Source organism: Symphalangus syndactylus, chromosome 10, assembly GCF_028878055.3.
Source record: "Symphalangus syndactylus isolate Jambi chromosome 10, NHGRI_mSymSyn1-v2.1_pri, whole genome shotgun sequence".
Lineage (NCBI taxonomy): Eukaryota > Metazoa > Chordata > Mammalia > Primates > Hylobatidae > Symphalangus > Symphalangus syndactylus.
In genome coordinates, this window is record NC_072432.2 from 7,215,040 (window position 1) to 7,231,613 (window position 16,574).

Consider the following 16,574-nt stretch of genomic DNA (forward strand, 5'->3'; position numbering starts at 1 on the left):
ACTACAACTTAGAAATTAAAACAAAGATTTACAATTTTTTTAAAAAGTAAATAATGCTAATAGGGTTGCAAAACTACTAAACAGAAGGAAATTGTGAGTTTCTGATTGTGGTGATGAGTCCTTGCTTTTCTCACTGTAGGTACAAGAAATGCTTGAATGAGTGGGTTCCAACACACTCTGGTAAATAGTGGCCAGCTATTCTTCAATGGGTTGGACTATTTATTGTTATATGGTACACAGTAGGATATGGGGGTGGGAACATTTAATAAAGGGCTTTGGGCTTCAGTATGAACCAAAGTGGCTCCTCTAGGAGCTCCTGAAGCCATCATGGGTCTTCAGCGATGCTTCTTCCTTCAGGAGCCAGATGGCTGCAGCCCAGGCTGAAAGGATCCAGGTGCTGCACACAAAGTTCTGATGGAATATTTCAGAGAGAGAAAAACCAGGCAACAGGAAAAGCAGGGTTTGTGAAAATGAGTTATCGTGTGGTTGACATGCAACATTCTTACAGTGACGTCTGTGAAGGATTTGGAATGGTATTATCAAACTCAATTGCAATGAAAATGATCAATGCCAGTGACTTTTTATAGATCAATCCCTGTTTTCAAAATACTTGGTAAGGTATTGGTTAGTTTTGAAACAATGCCTAGTTCAAAGTTTGATGCACACCGAAGGCTGAGTGGTTCTAAGTACTCTACATTTCAGGCCTGTTTTCCCTTTTGTGAGGTTGGCATCTGAAGTACATAATGAAGAACATGAAGAATATGTTTATTATTCAGAGTACACTGGAAAAATACCAGGAAAAATACTAGGAATTTCTAGTCCAGTATTCCTTTTCTGCATCCATGTACCGACCACAAGTACAAGATATATTTTAAATATGTATAATGTACTTATTGCCGCAGGTCTCGTGGTGTCCATCCTCAACCTTGGTGCAGAGTGCTGGGTTCTTGCTTTCCAGGGAGGAGAAATTGGAGGAGGCAGATATCAATTAATTTCCCAAAGATTGTAGGAGATGCTGATGGTATCAAGGGATTATTGTGAACACCTAAATTTACACCATCTATACGCCTATGTATCTATACATCTGTGTATGTGTGTATGTGTGTATGTATCAATCAATCGATCATCCATCTATTTATCTCTATATCTAGATATGTCTGCATATCTAGATATATCTATATAGATACCTATAGATACTGATACATTGATACATCTATAGATGCATTGTGGATATTGATATCTATATATCTATAGATATTGATACATTGATACATCTATAGATACATAATGGATATAGATATCTGTATATCTATATCTATGTATCTGTATATCTGTATCTATCTACATCTGGATTTAGATATATAGATACACAGATTTAGATTGGCAGATATACATCACGGTCTATCTGTAAAGCAGGCTTTGGTGCAAGGCTGAATATTAGGGAGCATTAGATCAGAGCGCCTAATTGATATAGGACAGAAAAGACAGAATAAAATAGATGGACTGGAACACTCAGGTGTAAAAGGAGCGGTTTCCCACCCTGCTTTCCCTCGAGCAATTCTGCACAAGCATGTCTTTATATACATCCTTTAGGACATTTAGGTTCTTGAGTTTTGCAGCTAGATTTGATATATGAGGATACTTTTTGTATATTTCTCTTCAACTGCTTTTTAAAACCAATAATTATCATTTCAAAGACAAGGGTTGCATATAAACCAGGCGGATGTGTTCATGTATATGAGGTATAGTAATAAATTTAGGGACTTTTTTAGCTTCTTAAAAACACTCTCATTAAAAATAAGATCATGACATGAGTCAGCTCATCAAAAGGACACATTTTTCTCTAGGAGTTTTTGCATTCCTGTTCTCTTCACACAAGGAACAGATAATCACAGGCTTATTAGCTGAAGAATGATTAGGGGAACTTCATGTGTTGGATTACAAATGATTGTGTTGCCTTTTCCAGTGTGAGCTTCAGGCATCAAAGCCATGTCTGTGTGCTGGCAAGTTTGCAGGTTCAGGAGCACTGGGGAATCGTGTCTTTGGTTTTCACCTTAACATCATTGTGGTGGCAATTAGGGCGCCGTTTCTGAGATGCTGTCCTCTGAGGGTTTCCTAAGTAGGGGTCATCCATGTGGCAGGGAGAGAGTGCGGCTGAACAGAATATTCGTGGAGGCTTCCTGAATGCAGAGGAGGTTTCCCTAGAAACCAGGGGCCTAAAAAATCTATTAAGTTATATATATATATTCTTGTTATTTATATCCTTGTTTGGTTCTATAATCAATCTGGGATACATTCTTCAAACTTAAGGCATAGTAGTTTAACTTTTCATTCTTCAGAATTCCTGAAATTCAGTGATTATAATGATGACGGTGGTGATGATGATGATGATGGTGATCATGATGACAGTAATAACAGCTAATATTCATGGATGGCTTTGGCATAATTCAGGAAGATATATCTCCATCTCTCTATCTATCTGTCATCTATCTGTCTGTATGTCTATATCTATCTATCTCTGTCATCTGTCCATCTATATATACCTATCAATCATCTATCATCATTTATATTTAAATATTCAAAGCATGCAGATAGGCTGTATTACTCCTGGCTTTCTGGATGGCATTTGAGGCACAGATTGGTGCGTGAATCTGGCAGGGTCACAGAGCCCCAGTTGTTCAGCTTTATTTGGATCCCTTCAACCTAACTGTAGAGCCTGGATTGTGGATGGAATAAAATTTTATGTGAATGAAAAACAAAACAAAGGGAAAATTTAAGTTAGATAATTCTTCATATGAATTATTAAAGATGTGTGTGCGTATCCGTTGATAATTATAAAATGATATTCAATACTGAATCTTGATAGGTGAAAGTATTGACTAAATGATGAAAATCAGTGTGTTTATGAGTCCCATGGAGTCTCTTTTGCCCTTCAGTAATCCATTCATCAGTCACAGCCAGCAGGGAGTTAAAGACTTTGCATCTCCAGGGACCAGAGTCTGTTCAGGAAATAATGTGAGGACCTGCCTGTTTCCCTCATTATAACCAGGGACAAGGAAAGAAGGAAAGAGAAAACTCACCAACAAGACCATCAGTGGAGAGGGAGATAGCAGCAAGATGGGCCATTTAGAAATACGAACATAAATCTCACATCAATGTCGCTAACATGGGGTTCATTCCTGTGTGTGTGTTCTTGTGTGTGTGTGTGTGGGGGGTAAGTATATAAATGTGTGCATATATTTTTCAGATGATTTAAAATCTTCCTTTCACAGGTATGAATTGAATAAACACATACATCACAAGATCATCTAATTGTTATAGCGTTCTCTCTAAACGGCTTTTGAAAGTACACAAACTTGACAATTTATGCAAAGCATTTGTGACGATTTTAACAGACTTTTTAGTAGTGAACGGACGAAATATGCTGGAGCTCTGAATTGCACTTCGAGTCTGAACAGACTCCGTAAACAATGAAAAATCTGTATCACATTTCATACATTGACTTAAAATTTGTGGAAGTCAGAGTAGTTTCAGTTCATAAAATAAATTTATAAAATCTCTAGAGAAAGTTTTAAAAAAGACTCATCCTGACCCTATAGTGAATGACCTTTGTCATCCATTTTAAGGGTCATTTATTTCTGATGATTATATTGTGGATTACATGTATAAAAATGAGAGGAAAATTTGTATTATTCACTTTGGAGGCTCTTTTTATTAAGAGAAGAAATAAAATTCAATGAAAGTCATTTTGCTGATAATTATAATGAAATATGAAGTGTTGTGAATATATTCTATTGCAGGCAATATAGGAAAAAAATGACTCTATCTGCTCAATGATGATTTATTGGGTAGTTTCCACAAAGCTCGGTCCCGGCTCCGATGTGAGCATCAAAGAATACTTAGTAAGGTTGCTTCTGAAGAGAGTTTTGGGTTGAAATAGCAGGAGAAGCAGGGGCAATCTTGTCTTAATGTCAAGAATCTTAACCATTTAGCACGGTGTCTGGGGCAGCGCCAGTTACCAGTGACAGCTCCACCAATGATGTGGTCTAAACAGATCGTCTTGGTGGCCGCAGGGAGGGGGAGCTATGACTGAGCGCATCAGAAGCTTGACACAGGCCATGGTTTTCAGGAGGAAACAAGTTGGATAGAATTCTGCACACCTGTGAACACACAGTCCTCACATTTTTTAATTTCCAAGTTTTGATACATCATATTTTCTAACCTGCCTAATACAATCCTGCTTTTATAAAAAGTAACAGTGATGCCAAACCAGGTATGAACAGGTGAAAGCAATCGTGCTAGAAAGACGTAAAGACACATGTTGAGATGTGGTTCCCAGAAACTTGCGGGTCGAAGACCAGGAGCTGCCCCAAGGGGTCAAGAGGTCAGTTTCATGTCCTCCCTCCTGGGCAGCTGACCGCTGCCACTTGGGGCCTGGGGATGTGGCGTTTAGTGTCCAGGGGTGTGGGGAGGGCACTTATTGCCCAGCAGTGTGGGGAGGGCAAGCGAAGGCTTTAAAGTGAATGGCCTGGGTCCAGGTACCATAATGGTGCTTTCAAACACAATTGAGTGTTTTAACTGTGAATAATGAACCTGAGGAAATTTCAATTACAAAAAATAAAATCTAGAGTGTACATTTTGAAAGGAGCTCAATTTTCAGAGGAATCAGAGGGCTTCAGATCTCTTACATATTTTAATCCAAATAGTTTAAAACTGGAATTTGAAATTCAGGACAATAATCTAAAGGCCACAAAGAAACTTTGAAAAATACATTTAATGGTTTTCATTAGACTCTATATTGTTTTGGTGGGAGCATAGCTGAACAGTTAAAAGCCCAACTTTTACAGTAATATATGAGAAGCTGTAAGTACCAGAAGTCAAGCCCAAACACCTGGTTAGTGATAGTATTTGGACTCAAAGCCTGCTCTCCTGACTGGAATCTCCGAGTGTTTTCAGCTACCCATCCAAGGCACATTGGTTTCAATGCCATTTATTGGAACCTGTTCATTAGATCTTCAACTGACCATTGACTGGATGTGGGAGCTGGAACAGGTTTTGTCCTTTCTCCTGGGCCCCACCGTTTTCTTATTTACAGAGTGGGGATAACAATAACGCCTACATCACAGGGTTGTGTTGCAAGCTATGTGAATGGAACACACGTAAACCCACTTGCACAGTACCTGGCACACCTCATTTTATCTGTTGTTATGGAAAATAACAGTAGTCAATGAGAAATTTGCATTAATGCCTGACACCTGAGTAAATAACTGGGATATGAGCACACATATGTGTGATTTCATAATTAAGTCAATTTAGCCTTGAATGTATTATACCATTCAGACTCATACAGTCTGGAGACATTTCATCAGTCCACTTATACAAATTGCCACTGAATTCCGCTAAATATAAAATGCTTTCATCCCAGAAAAACTTGAAACTCACGAACCAGTAAAGGGAAGGTAATAGGACTCCATGGCCAAAAACGTCCAAGGCGATTTATAAATCAAGAGAAACAATAAAATGGAACATCCATGAAGGCTTGAAGGAACAAATCATTGTTATAAATTCTCATAAGGGTATTTTAGGTTCTGTGCCAATGCCTCAAACAAGTTGAAATTTATTGGATTTGTTTTATGGGTTGAACAATCTCTCATTGTCACCTCAACTCCTTGTGATTTACGTTAATGAAGATAAAAAGGTTGGAAATATCTGAGATTGAAAGACCCTGTTAGATTTATAACCAGGGAGTTGCAAGTTATTTAGCTTACCGTACACCAACATAATTTAAAATATAGGAATGTTCAAACACTTCTGTCTGATTTGAAAAGCTTGAAATGAATATCACAATAGTAACTTTTGTGTACAAGTGATTTTAAACATCATCTGGCAGATTCTTCTCAAATTAATTTACTATATAAAGCATGAAGAAAACTCCCAGGAACATGAATTTACTAATAACCCTCAGATATATTCAGTATATTGTCAAGAATTTGGAGGTATCTACACAGATGTGCCATGAAATTCTCTTTGCTTAGAATTAATCAGAAATTAAAATAACATCTTTCCTTATTTATATGAAACCACTTTTATTTAGTTCAGAATACAGGTACCAGAGACAAGAAAGCAGGCAAATCGGGAAGACAGAATCTAAAAAAATTTCAGTATGTACCATGACAAATTTTGATAAAATTATCTACCACAGCACTGAAGTGTGTTACCCATCCTTCATATTCCAGTGAGAAATCAAGAGGAATATGCTTGATAAACAAAGTGGCATCCACGTGATGTAATAAACGGAAATAGGCATTAACATCATTGCTGTGAACACATTTCACTGTAGGTTACCCGTACTCCACAGGCTTGTTTCTAAATAACGAACTTAAAACAGTTGAGGAGTTAGGACTCGATCAAGGTACGATGTGATTCTCGCCTTTTAACTGTAAAACAAGATTACATGCATTTCAAATGCAATTAGTTCATTTGGTGAAATTGAACTTCCCGATGACCTTTTTTCAAATACAGGATGCTGGTCTCTGCTGGTCATTAGCAGAAACAGCTATGTCAAATGCTACTTTTAAACTTATGTTCTGATTCAAATTTAGTAGATCTAATAAAAAAAAAATACCTTAGGCTTTGCAGCTGCATCCATTTGTACATGCAAATGCAGTAATTGCTTATATAAATTGGGTAAACTGTACATGAAAACAAGCTGTTAAATGTTCAATTAATCAGTTTGCAAAAAAATCCTTCGATGTTCTTGCTACCAGCAAACTCTTCCCCAGATCATTCATATGAGCTGAAAACAATCTAATATTTCATCTGCACATGCAACAAGGTTCCTTTATTTCCTGTGACTTAGCTCTGGTTCCCTCATTCACTCAGCACCATTCTCTATACACATCCTGAGTGTCAGCACAGAGACTGTGGCATACAAGGCAGGTGCAAGTCCCATCCAACTCAACAGCAGTGATGTGGATAAAATTACTTATCCTCTAGTTTTGGTTCTATGATCTTCTTTCTTCCATGTGGCTCGAAAGGTAGACAGAATGATGCTATGAATATAATGCAATAGTGAGATCCAGTTCTGACTCACTGCAATTAGAATTTGTAGAAAATAACTTCTGTGTTTTGACAAATTCCTCCTGTGTGCAATTAAGGGGTTCAGCGGGGTCTCACTCATGTTGCCCTGTGTTATGTGAGTCCACACTGTGCCTGTGTTCATCCTCTTTCTCATTCCCCTTGTGGCGGTCTCTAGTGGGGCTCCTGAGAGCCTGTGAATCCTTGGGGAAATGTGTTAAACTGTGGATTTCAACATGGGGGTCTGTGCTGGAGCTGGAGAATCAGAACATCTGACAAGCTCTAGATGAGGCTGATGCTCTGGGTCGCTGAGCTGCGTGGTTGGTGGTCAGGGTGGAGCAGAGGCTGCACTCTGTGTTTGCTCCCCTGGCTTCTACTTCTAGATTGGTTTCCCCAAATTAGAGTCTAGTTAGAGCAAGAGGAAGGTGTTTTTAACGAAGGTGGTCATGCAGGAATGGACAATAGCCTTGTGCATATAAATCAAGGAATGCAGGAATTAACAAACCATCCTCCATATGTCCCAGGTTTTCCTAACTTATTTTCTGGATGAGAAGCATGAGAATTCAACCCATAGTCTTCATGATAGGAAACAGGAGTAGCTGCTCACGGGGAAGGAGATGGTCCCTGGTACCTCTCGGCATCCTCACAACCACCCTTTCCATGACCTGTGTCTGCTGCCTACGATAACTCATCTTAGGGTGGTTAAGTAATTTTCCCAATTTCACACTCGCTGTAAGTGGTGGAGCTGCAATTCTCAGCCAATTGTGTGTGATGCCAGAACTTATGCTAGGCAAAATCTCTCCGGCTATCACTCAGCGATCACGGCTGTTTCCATCTTGATACAATTGCTGGGTGGGTGGTAGAGGGCACATTATGCAGAGAAATGGAAGAACATTGATTTTATCAGCCCATATGATTTAAATCATCAAAATGTGACACCACTCATGTTTGTTGAAATGATGACCTATTCAAGAATTTGGATTTCTATGTTTCTCAGATTTAATGAAGATATAGTTCGGTGGCATTCCATGAAAGTTCCTATTAATATGTATGTGCAACAGAAAAAAAGTCACTTCTCAAGATGTGCATTTGGATATGCAGTTTAAAAAATCCTTTCCAAGGTGAAAAGACAACCTAATCATAGCATTTAGGCCAAGAAGTTCTGAAGAATTATTTTGTTACCTAGTTCTTTTTTTTTTTTTTTTTTTTTTTATTATACTTTAGGGTTTTAGGGTACATGTGCACAATGTGCAGGTTTGTTACATATGTATCCATGTGCCATGTTGATTTCCTGCACCCATTAACTCGTCATTTAGCATTAGGTGTATCTCCTAATGCTGTCCCTCCCCCCTCCCCCCACCCCACAACAGTCCCTGGAGCGTGATGTTCCCCTTCCTGTGTCCATGAGTTCTCATTGTTCAATTCCCACCTATGAGTGAGAACATGCGGTGTTTGGTTTTTTGTCCTTGCGATAGTTTACTGAGAATGATGGTTTCCAGTTTCATCCATGTCCCTACAAAGGACACGAACTCATCATTTTTTATGGCTGCATAGTATTCCATGGTGTATATGTGCCACATTTTCTTAATCCAGTCTATCGTTGTTGGACATTTGGGTTGGTTCCAACTCTTTACTATTGTGAATAGTGCCGCAATAAACATACGTGTGCATATGTCTTTATAGCAGCATGATTTATAGTCCTTTGGGTATATACCCAGTAATGGGATGGCTGGGTCAAATGGTATTTCTAGTTCTAGATCCCTGAGGAATCGCCACACTGACTTCCACAATGGTTGAACTAGTTTACAGTCCCACCAACAGTGTAAAAGTGTTCCTATTTCTCCACATCCTCTCCAGCACCTGTTGTTTCCTGATTTTTTAATGATGGCCATTCTAACTGGTGTGAGATGGTATCTCACTGTGGTTTTGATTTGCATTTCTCTGATGGCCAGTGATGAGGAGCATTTCTTCATGTGTTTTTTGGCTGCATAAATGTCTTCTTTTGAGAAGTGTCTATTCATGTCCTCTGCCCACTTTTTGATGGGGTTGTTTGTTTTTTTCTTGTAAATTTGTTTGAGTTCATTGTAGATTCTGGATATTAGCCCTTTGTCAGATGAGTAGGTTGCAAAAATTTTCTCCCATTGTGTAGGTTGCCTGTTCACTCTGATGATAGTTTCTTTTGCTGTGCAGAAGCTCTTTAGTTTAATGAGATCCCATTTGTCGATTTTGGCTTTTGTTGCCATTGCTTTTGGTGTTTTAGACATGAAGTCCTTGCCCACGCCTATGTCCTGAATGGTATTGCCTAGGTTTTCTTGTAGGATTTTAATGGTTTTAGGTCTAACATATAAGTCTTTAATCCATCTTGAATTAATTTTTGTATAAGGTGTAAGGAAGGGATCCAGTTGCAGCTTTCTACATATGGCTAGCCAGTTTTCCCAGCACCATTTATTAAATAGGGAATCCTTTCCCCATTTCTTGTTTTTGTCAGGTTTGTCAAAGATCAGATAGTTGTAGCTATGCGGCATCATTTCTGAGGGCTCTGTTCTGTTCCATTGATCTGTGTCTCTGTTGTGGTACCAGTACCATGCTGTTTTGGTTACTGTAGCCTTGTAGTATAGTTTAAAGTCAGGTAGCGTGATGCCTCCAGCTTTGTTCTTTTGGCTTAGGATTGACTTGGCGATGCGGGCTCTTTTTTGGTTCCATATGAACTTTAAAGTAGTTTTTTCCAATTCTGTGAAGAAAGTCATTGGTAGCTTGATGGGGATGGCATTGAATCTATAAATTACCTTGGGCAGTATGGCCATTTTCACGATATTGATTCTTCCAACCCATGAGCATGGAATGTTCTTCCATTTGTTTGTATCCTCTTTTATTTCATTGAGCAGTGGTTTGTAGTTCTCCTTGAAGAGGTCCTTCACATCCCTTGTAAGTTGGATTCCTAGGTATTTGATTCTCTTTGAAGCAATTGTGAATGGGAGTTCACTCATGATTTGGCTCTCTGTTTGTCTGTTATTGGCGTACAAGAATGCCTGTGATTTTTGTACATTAATTTTGTATCCTGAGACTTTGCTGAAGTTGCTAATCAGCTTAAGGAGATTTTGGGCTGAGACAATGGGGTTTTCTAGATATACAATCATGTCATCTGCAAACAGGGACAATTTGACTTCCTCTTTTCCCAATTGAATACCCTTTATTTCCTTCTCCTGCCTGATTGCTCTGGCCAGAACTTCCAGCACTATGTTGAATAGGAGCGGTGAGAGAGGGCATCCCTGTCTTGTGCCAGTTTTCAGAGGGAATGCTTCCAGTTTTTGCCCATTCAGTATGATATTGGCTGTGGGTTTGTTGTAGATAGCTCTTATTATTTTGAGATACGTCCCATCAATACCTAATTTATTGAGAGTTTTTAGCATGAAGGGTTGTTGAATTTTGTCAAAGGCCTTTTCTGCATCTATTGAGATAATCATGTGGTTTTTGTCTTTGGTTCTGTTTATATGCTGGATTACATTTATTGATTTGCGTATGTTGAACCAGCCTTGCATCCCAGGGATGAAGCCCACTTGATCATGGTGGATAAGCTTTTTGATGTGCTGCTGGATTCGGTTTGCCAGTATTTTATTGAGGATTTTTGCATCAATGTTCATCAAGGATATTGGTCTGAAATTCTCTTTTTTGGTTATGTCTCTGCCAGGTTTTGGTATCAGGACGATGCTGGCTTCGTAAAATGTGTTAGGGAGGATTCCCTCTTTTTCTATCGATTGGAATAGTTTCAGAAGGAATGGTACCAGTTCCTCCTTGTACCTCTGGTAGAATTCGGCTGTGAATCCATCAGGTCCTGGACTCTTTTTGGTTGGTAAGCTATTGATTATTGCCACAATTTCAGAACCTGTTATTGGTCTATTCAGAGATTCAACTTCTTCCTGGTTTAGTCTTGGGAGGGTGTATTTGTCGAGGAATTTATCCATTTCTTCTAGATTTTCTAGTTTATTTGCATAGAGGTGTTTGTAGTATTCTCTGATGGTAGATTGTATTTCTGTGGGATCGGTGGTGATATCCCCTTTTTCGTTTTTTATTGCATCTATTTGATTCTTCTCTCTTTTCTTCTTTATTAGTCTTGCTAGCGGTCCATCAATTTTGTTGATCTTTTCAAAAAACCAGCTCCTGGATTCATTAATTTTTTGAAGGGTTTTTTGTGTCTCTATTTCCTTCAGTTCTGCTCTGATTTTAGTTATTTCTAGCCTTCTGCTAGCTTTTGAATGTGTTTGCTCTTGCTTTTCTAGTTCTTTTAATTGTGATGTTAGGGTGTCAATTTTGGATCTTTCCTGCTTTCTCTTGTGGGCATTTAGTGTTATAAATTTCCCTCTACACACTGCTTTGAACGTGTCCCAGAGATTCTGGTATGTTGTGTCTTTGTTCTCGTTGGTTTCAAAGAACATCTTTATTTCTGCCTTCATTTCATTATGTACCCAATAGTCATTCAGGAGCAGGTTGTTCAGTTTCCATGTAGTTGAGCGGTTTTGACTGAGTTTCTTAATCCTGAGTTCTAGTTTGATTGCACTGTGGTCTGAGAGACAGTTTGTTATAATCTCTGTTCTTTTACATTTGCTGAGAAGAGCTTTACTTCCAACTATGTGGTCAATTTTGGAATAGGTGTGGTGTGGTGCTGAAAAAAATGTATATTCTGTTGATTTGGGGTGGAGAGTTCTGTAGATGTCTATTAGGTCCACTTTATGTAGAGCTGAGTTCAATTCCTGGATATCCTTGTTAACTTTCTGTCTCGTTGATCTGTCTAATGCTGACAGTGGGGTGTTAAAATCTCCCATTATTATTGTGTGGGAGTTTAAGTCCCTTTGTAGGTCACTGAGGACTTGCTTTATGAATCTGGGTGCTCCTGTGTTGGGTGCATATATATTTAGGATAGTTAGCTCTTCTTGTTGAATTGATCCCTTTACCATTATGTAATGGCCTTCTTTGTCTCTTTTGATCTTTGTTGGTTTAAAGTCTATTTTATCAGAGACTAGGATTGCAACCCCTGCCTTTTTTTGTTTTCCAGTTGCTTGATAGATCTTCCTCCATCCCTTTATTTTGAGTCTATGTGTGTCTCTGCACGTGAGATGGGTTTCCTGAATACAGCACACTGATGGGTCCTGACTCCTTATCCAGTTTGCCAGTCTGTGTCTTTTGATTGGAGCATTTAGCCCATTTACATTTAACGTGAATATTGTTATGTGTGAATCTGATCCTGTCATTATAATGTTAGTTGGTTATTTTGCTCGTTAGTTGCTATAGTTTCTTCCTAGCCTCGATGGTCTTTACAATTTGGCATGTTTTTGCAGGGGCTGGTACCGGTTGTTCCTTTCCATGTTTAGTGCTTCCTTCAGGAGCTCTTTTAGGGCAGGCCTGGTGGTGACAAAATCACTCAGCGTTTGCTTGTCTGTAAAGTATTTTATTTCTCCTTCACTTATGAAGCTTAGTTTGGCGGGATAGGAAATTCTGGGTTGAAAATTCTTTTCTTTAAGAATGTTGAATATCGGCCCCCACTCTCTTCTGGCTTGTAGAGTTTCTGCTGAGAGATCAGCTGTTAGTCTGATGGGCTTCCCTTTGTGGGTAACCCGACCTTTCTCTCTGGCTGCCCTTAACATTTTTTCCTTCATTTCAACTTTGGTAAATCTGACAATTATGTGTCTTGGAGTTGCCCTTCTCGAGGAGTATCTTTGTGGCGTTCTCTGTATTTCCTGAATCTGAATGCTGGCCTGCCTTGCTAGATTGGGGAAGTTCTCCTGGATAATATCTTGCAGAGTGTTTTCCAACTTGGTTCCATTCTCCCCATCATTTTCAGGTACACCAATCAGACGTAGGTTTGGTCTTTTCACATAGTCCCAAATTTCTTGGAGGCTTTGTTCATTTCTTTTTATTCTTTTTTCTCTAAACTTCCCTTCTCTCTTCATTTCATTCATTTCATCTTCTATCAGCGATACCCTTTCTTCCAGTTGATCGCATCTGCTACTGAGGCTTCTGCATTCTTCGCGTAGTTCTCGAAACTTGGCTTTCAGCTCCATCATCTCCTTTAAGCCCTTCTCTCCATTGGTTATTCTAGTTATCCATTCTTCTAATTTTTTTTCAAAGTTTTTAACTTCTTTGCTATTGTTTTGAATTTCCTCTGGTAGCTCAGAGTAGTTTGATCGTCTGAAGCCTTCTTCTCTCAACTCATTAAAGTCATCCTCCATCCAGCTTTGTTCCGTTGCTGGTGAGGAACGGCGTTCCTTTGGAGGAGGAGAGGTGCTCTGTTTTTTAGAGTTTCCAGTTTTTTTGGTCTGTTTTTTCCCCATCTTTGTGGTTTTGTCTACTTTTTGTCTTCGATGATGATGATGTACAGATGGGTTTTTGGTGTGGATGTCCTTTCTGTTTGTTAATTTTCCTTCTACCAGACAAGACCCTCAGCTGCAGGTCTGTTGGAGTTTACTAGAGGTCCACTCCAGACCCTGTTTGGCTGGGTGTCAGCACCGGTGGCTGCAGAACAGTGGATTTTCGTGAGACCACAAATTCAGCTGTCTGATAGTTCCTCTGAAAGTTTTGTCTCAGAGGAGTACCCGGTTGAATGAGGTGTCAGTCTGTCCCTACTGGGGGGGTGCCTCCCAGTTAGGCTGCTCAGGGGTGAGGGACCCACTTTAGGAGGCAGTCTGTCCGTTCTCAGATCTCCAGCTGCGTGCTGGGAGAACCACTACTCTCTTCAAAGCTGTCAGTCAGACAGGGACATTTAAGGCTGTGGAGGTTCTCGCTGAGTTTTTGGTTGTCTGTGCCCTGCCCCCACAGGTGGAGCCTACAGAGGCAGGCAGGCCTCCTTGAGCTGTGGTGGGCTCCACCAGTTCGAGCTTCCTGGCTGCTTTGTTTACCTAAGCAAGCCTGGGCAATGGCGGGCGCCCCTCCCCCAGCCTCGTTGCCGCCTTGCAGCGTGATCTCAGACTGCTGTGCTCGCAATCAGCAAGACTCTGTGGGCATAGGACCCTCCGAGCCAGGTGCGGGACACAATCTCCCAGTGTGCCGTTTTCCAGGCCCGTTGGAAAAGCGCAGTATTAGGACGGGACTGACCCGATATTCCAGGTGCCGTCTGTTTCCCCTTTCTTTGACTAGGAAAGGGAACTCCCTGACCCCTTGCGCTTCCCGAGTGAGGCAATGCCTGGCCCTGCTTCGGCTCGCGCACAGTGCGCTTCACCGACTGTCCTGAACCCACTGTTAGGCACTCCCTAGTGAGATGAAACCGGTACCTCAAGCAGAAATGCAGAAATCACCCGTCTTCTGTGTCGCTGGGGCTGGGAGCTGGAGACCGGAGCTGTTCCTATTCGGCCATCTTGGCTCCACCCCACCTAGTTCTTTTAAGAAGTGAAGAAACCTATTTTAAAAAAGTCAAATATGTGAGTATAAAAATAAAATGTTCTCATTTTGGGGTATTTTCTTCCTCTCCTTTGCGCATAACCTTCCAGAAACATGAAAACTTTGTCTCTGGCTTTCTTTTGGAAAGACAGGGGGATTCAATCCTGTTTCTCGCCGGGTGTGATGTGATGCCGGACCTGAGCCCCCAGGTAAAGGCGAAAGCTGCATTTCTGAGAACATGGTTTGAAGCATATTCCCCTTTATTCTGACTTTTTGGACAATATATGAAGATGTTTATGTAGTTTTGAACCTCACACATTAATAACGGCATAGGAGAAGTGGGTTTTTTTAAAAAAACAGTGGCGAGGATGATAGGACGTCCTTGGAGTAACTGTTGAAATTCTAGCCTGGGTAGGCGGGGAGTTGGAGGCACAACACGTTTTCCAGGAATATGAAGGGGAATATGAAGGGTGGACCTGTGGATTCAGCTAAATCCAATGTGTGAAATTTAAAGGAGGCAGCTTTGGGCTCAATAAGAAGAAGCTGCTGATCTCTAGTACTTTGGTTTTTTGAGTTCTGGGTGCAGGGGACAGGCAGAGGCCGGGCATCCGCAGAGTCCAGTGCTGTGGGAAGGATTTCAGCATTGGAAGAGGGAGGCAGAGGGGTCATCCATGAGGCCCTCTCATTGGAGGCGCTGTCCAGGTCGGGGCGCTGTCCTTTGAAGCCACCCACCTGCAGGCAGGCACTGGGAAGAGTCAGGTTGGTTTAGACAAGGGACCGAGGGCAAACCCGTGAGCCATCTGGGCTTTATTCTCCTTCTTCTCTAGTATTAGTATCTCTCTCCCTCATGTGTCCTCGCCTTTCCCATTTCACTCTGGCTCAATGGCCAAGTTCCTGTATTCTGATGGTGCGTTCAGTCCTGGAGTTGAAGTTACTCTAGCAGCTTCCCCACCCTGCACCGACACATCGCCATGCACCTGCATAGCGGCCCCTGCAGTCCCGAGGGACCGTGCGGCGGTGGGCCCCAGCGGTGAATGAAGGGGCTCCGCCAGGGTGGTGCTGGCCTATTAACTTTCCAGGTGACAAGCCAGGGGGTAGTTTACGTTATGGTCCTTTATTAGAAACCCTCGCGCTATGCCTGCAACGGGACTCACTTCACTGTCCAAATGGATTGCTGTGCCCGAGGGTAAGCACCGGGAAAACGGCAGAACTGAGGCCTCAGCAGGCTGGGCTGCGTGGACGGACGGCGTGCAGTAGAGCCTGGGGCGGGGGTGAAGGAACATCCAGCCCCACCCTGTCCAGAACGGGAGATGGGCGTGTTTCCCTTCGAAGGGCTCGAGAGAGCTGCACCCCGTAATCCCCGGAATGGGAAGCCATAAGAGTCAAGAAGAATGTCAACATCGTTAACGGGAAAGGAAATATAAATTTCGAATCCATCTTCTGACGGAAGTGAAGGTAGTTTTCGAAGTTTCACAGGGAGCATAAATGTAAGGACATTTCCTAATTAATATTCAAATCGACTAAATAACAATGGAATCGGGTGCCCGAATCCCACGGGCATTTTCAGGATTCAGATTTCTTTGACCCTCTGCTAATTACTTCCTACCTCTTTTCAGGTCTAGCACCGCAAATCTGACTTCTAACTTTCCTAATCAATTTCTCAAATAACTATAGGGCAGAAACCATTTTTCTTTGTTGATTCATGACCTGGTTTGGGCACAAGAAGCTAAAACACTTGTTAACAGGAGCCAAGTAGAGGTGTATTTCATCTGAATGTGAACTTTGATATAGCCCTCACTTGAGTCACACTTGTCAGTTTTATATTCATGTCAGAAATGGCTTGAAATTATATTAAATTTATGTGTTTGCATATATATTTGTATTACATGTCATGTATATATATCACATACTTATGATGTGAAGATTGTATTAAAATTAAGAACTATTTTTTAAAAACTTAGATATGTACAAGTGTGTAAGCATGTGTGTGTGTATGTGTGTGTGTGGTGTTTATGTAAAAAAAATAGGAGAGAAAGAAAAAAGAGATGAAGTGAAATATAGGCCTAGTACCAAGTAGATGATCAAAGATCCTAATTGATACTTAGACAACAGAGGGAACAGAGGAGGGT

The 16,574-nt window shown here is 40.8% G+C and overlaps 1 long non-coding RNA gene across 1 annotated transcript in view; it reads left to right on the top strand.

Moving 5' to 3' along the window:
- LOC129491808 (uncharacterized) overlaps nucleotides 1-16,574 on the top strand; it is a 146,954-nt gene that overhangs the window by 31,781 nt on the left and 98,599 nt on the right. The gene's annotated exons all lie outside the window — the stretch shown is intronic.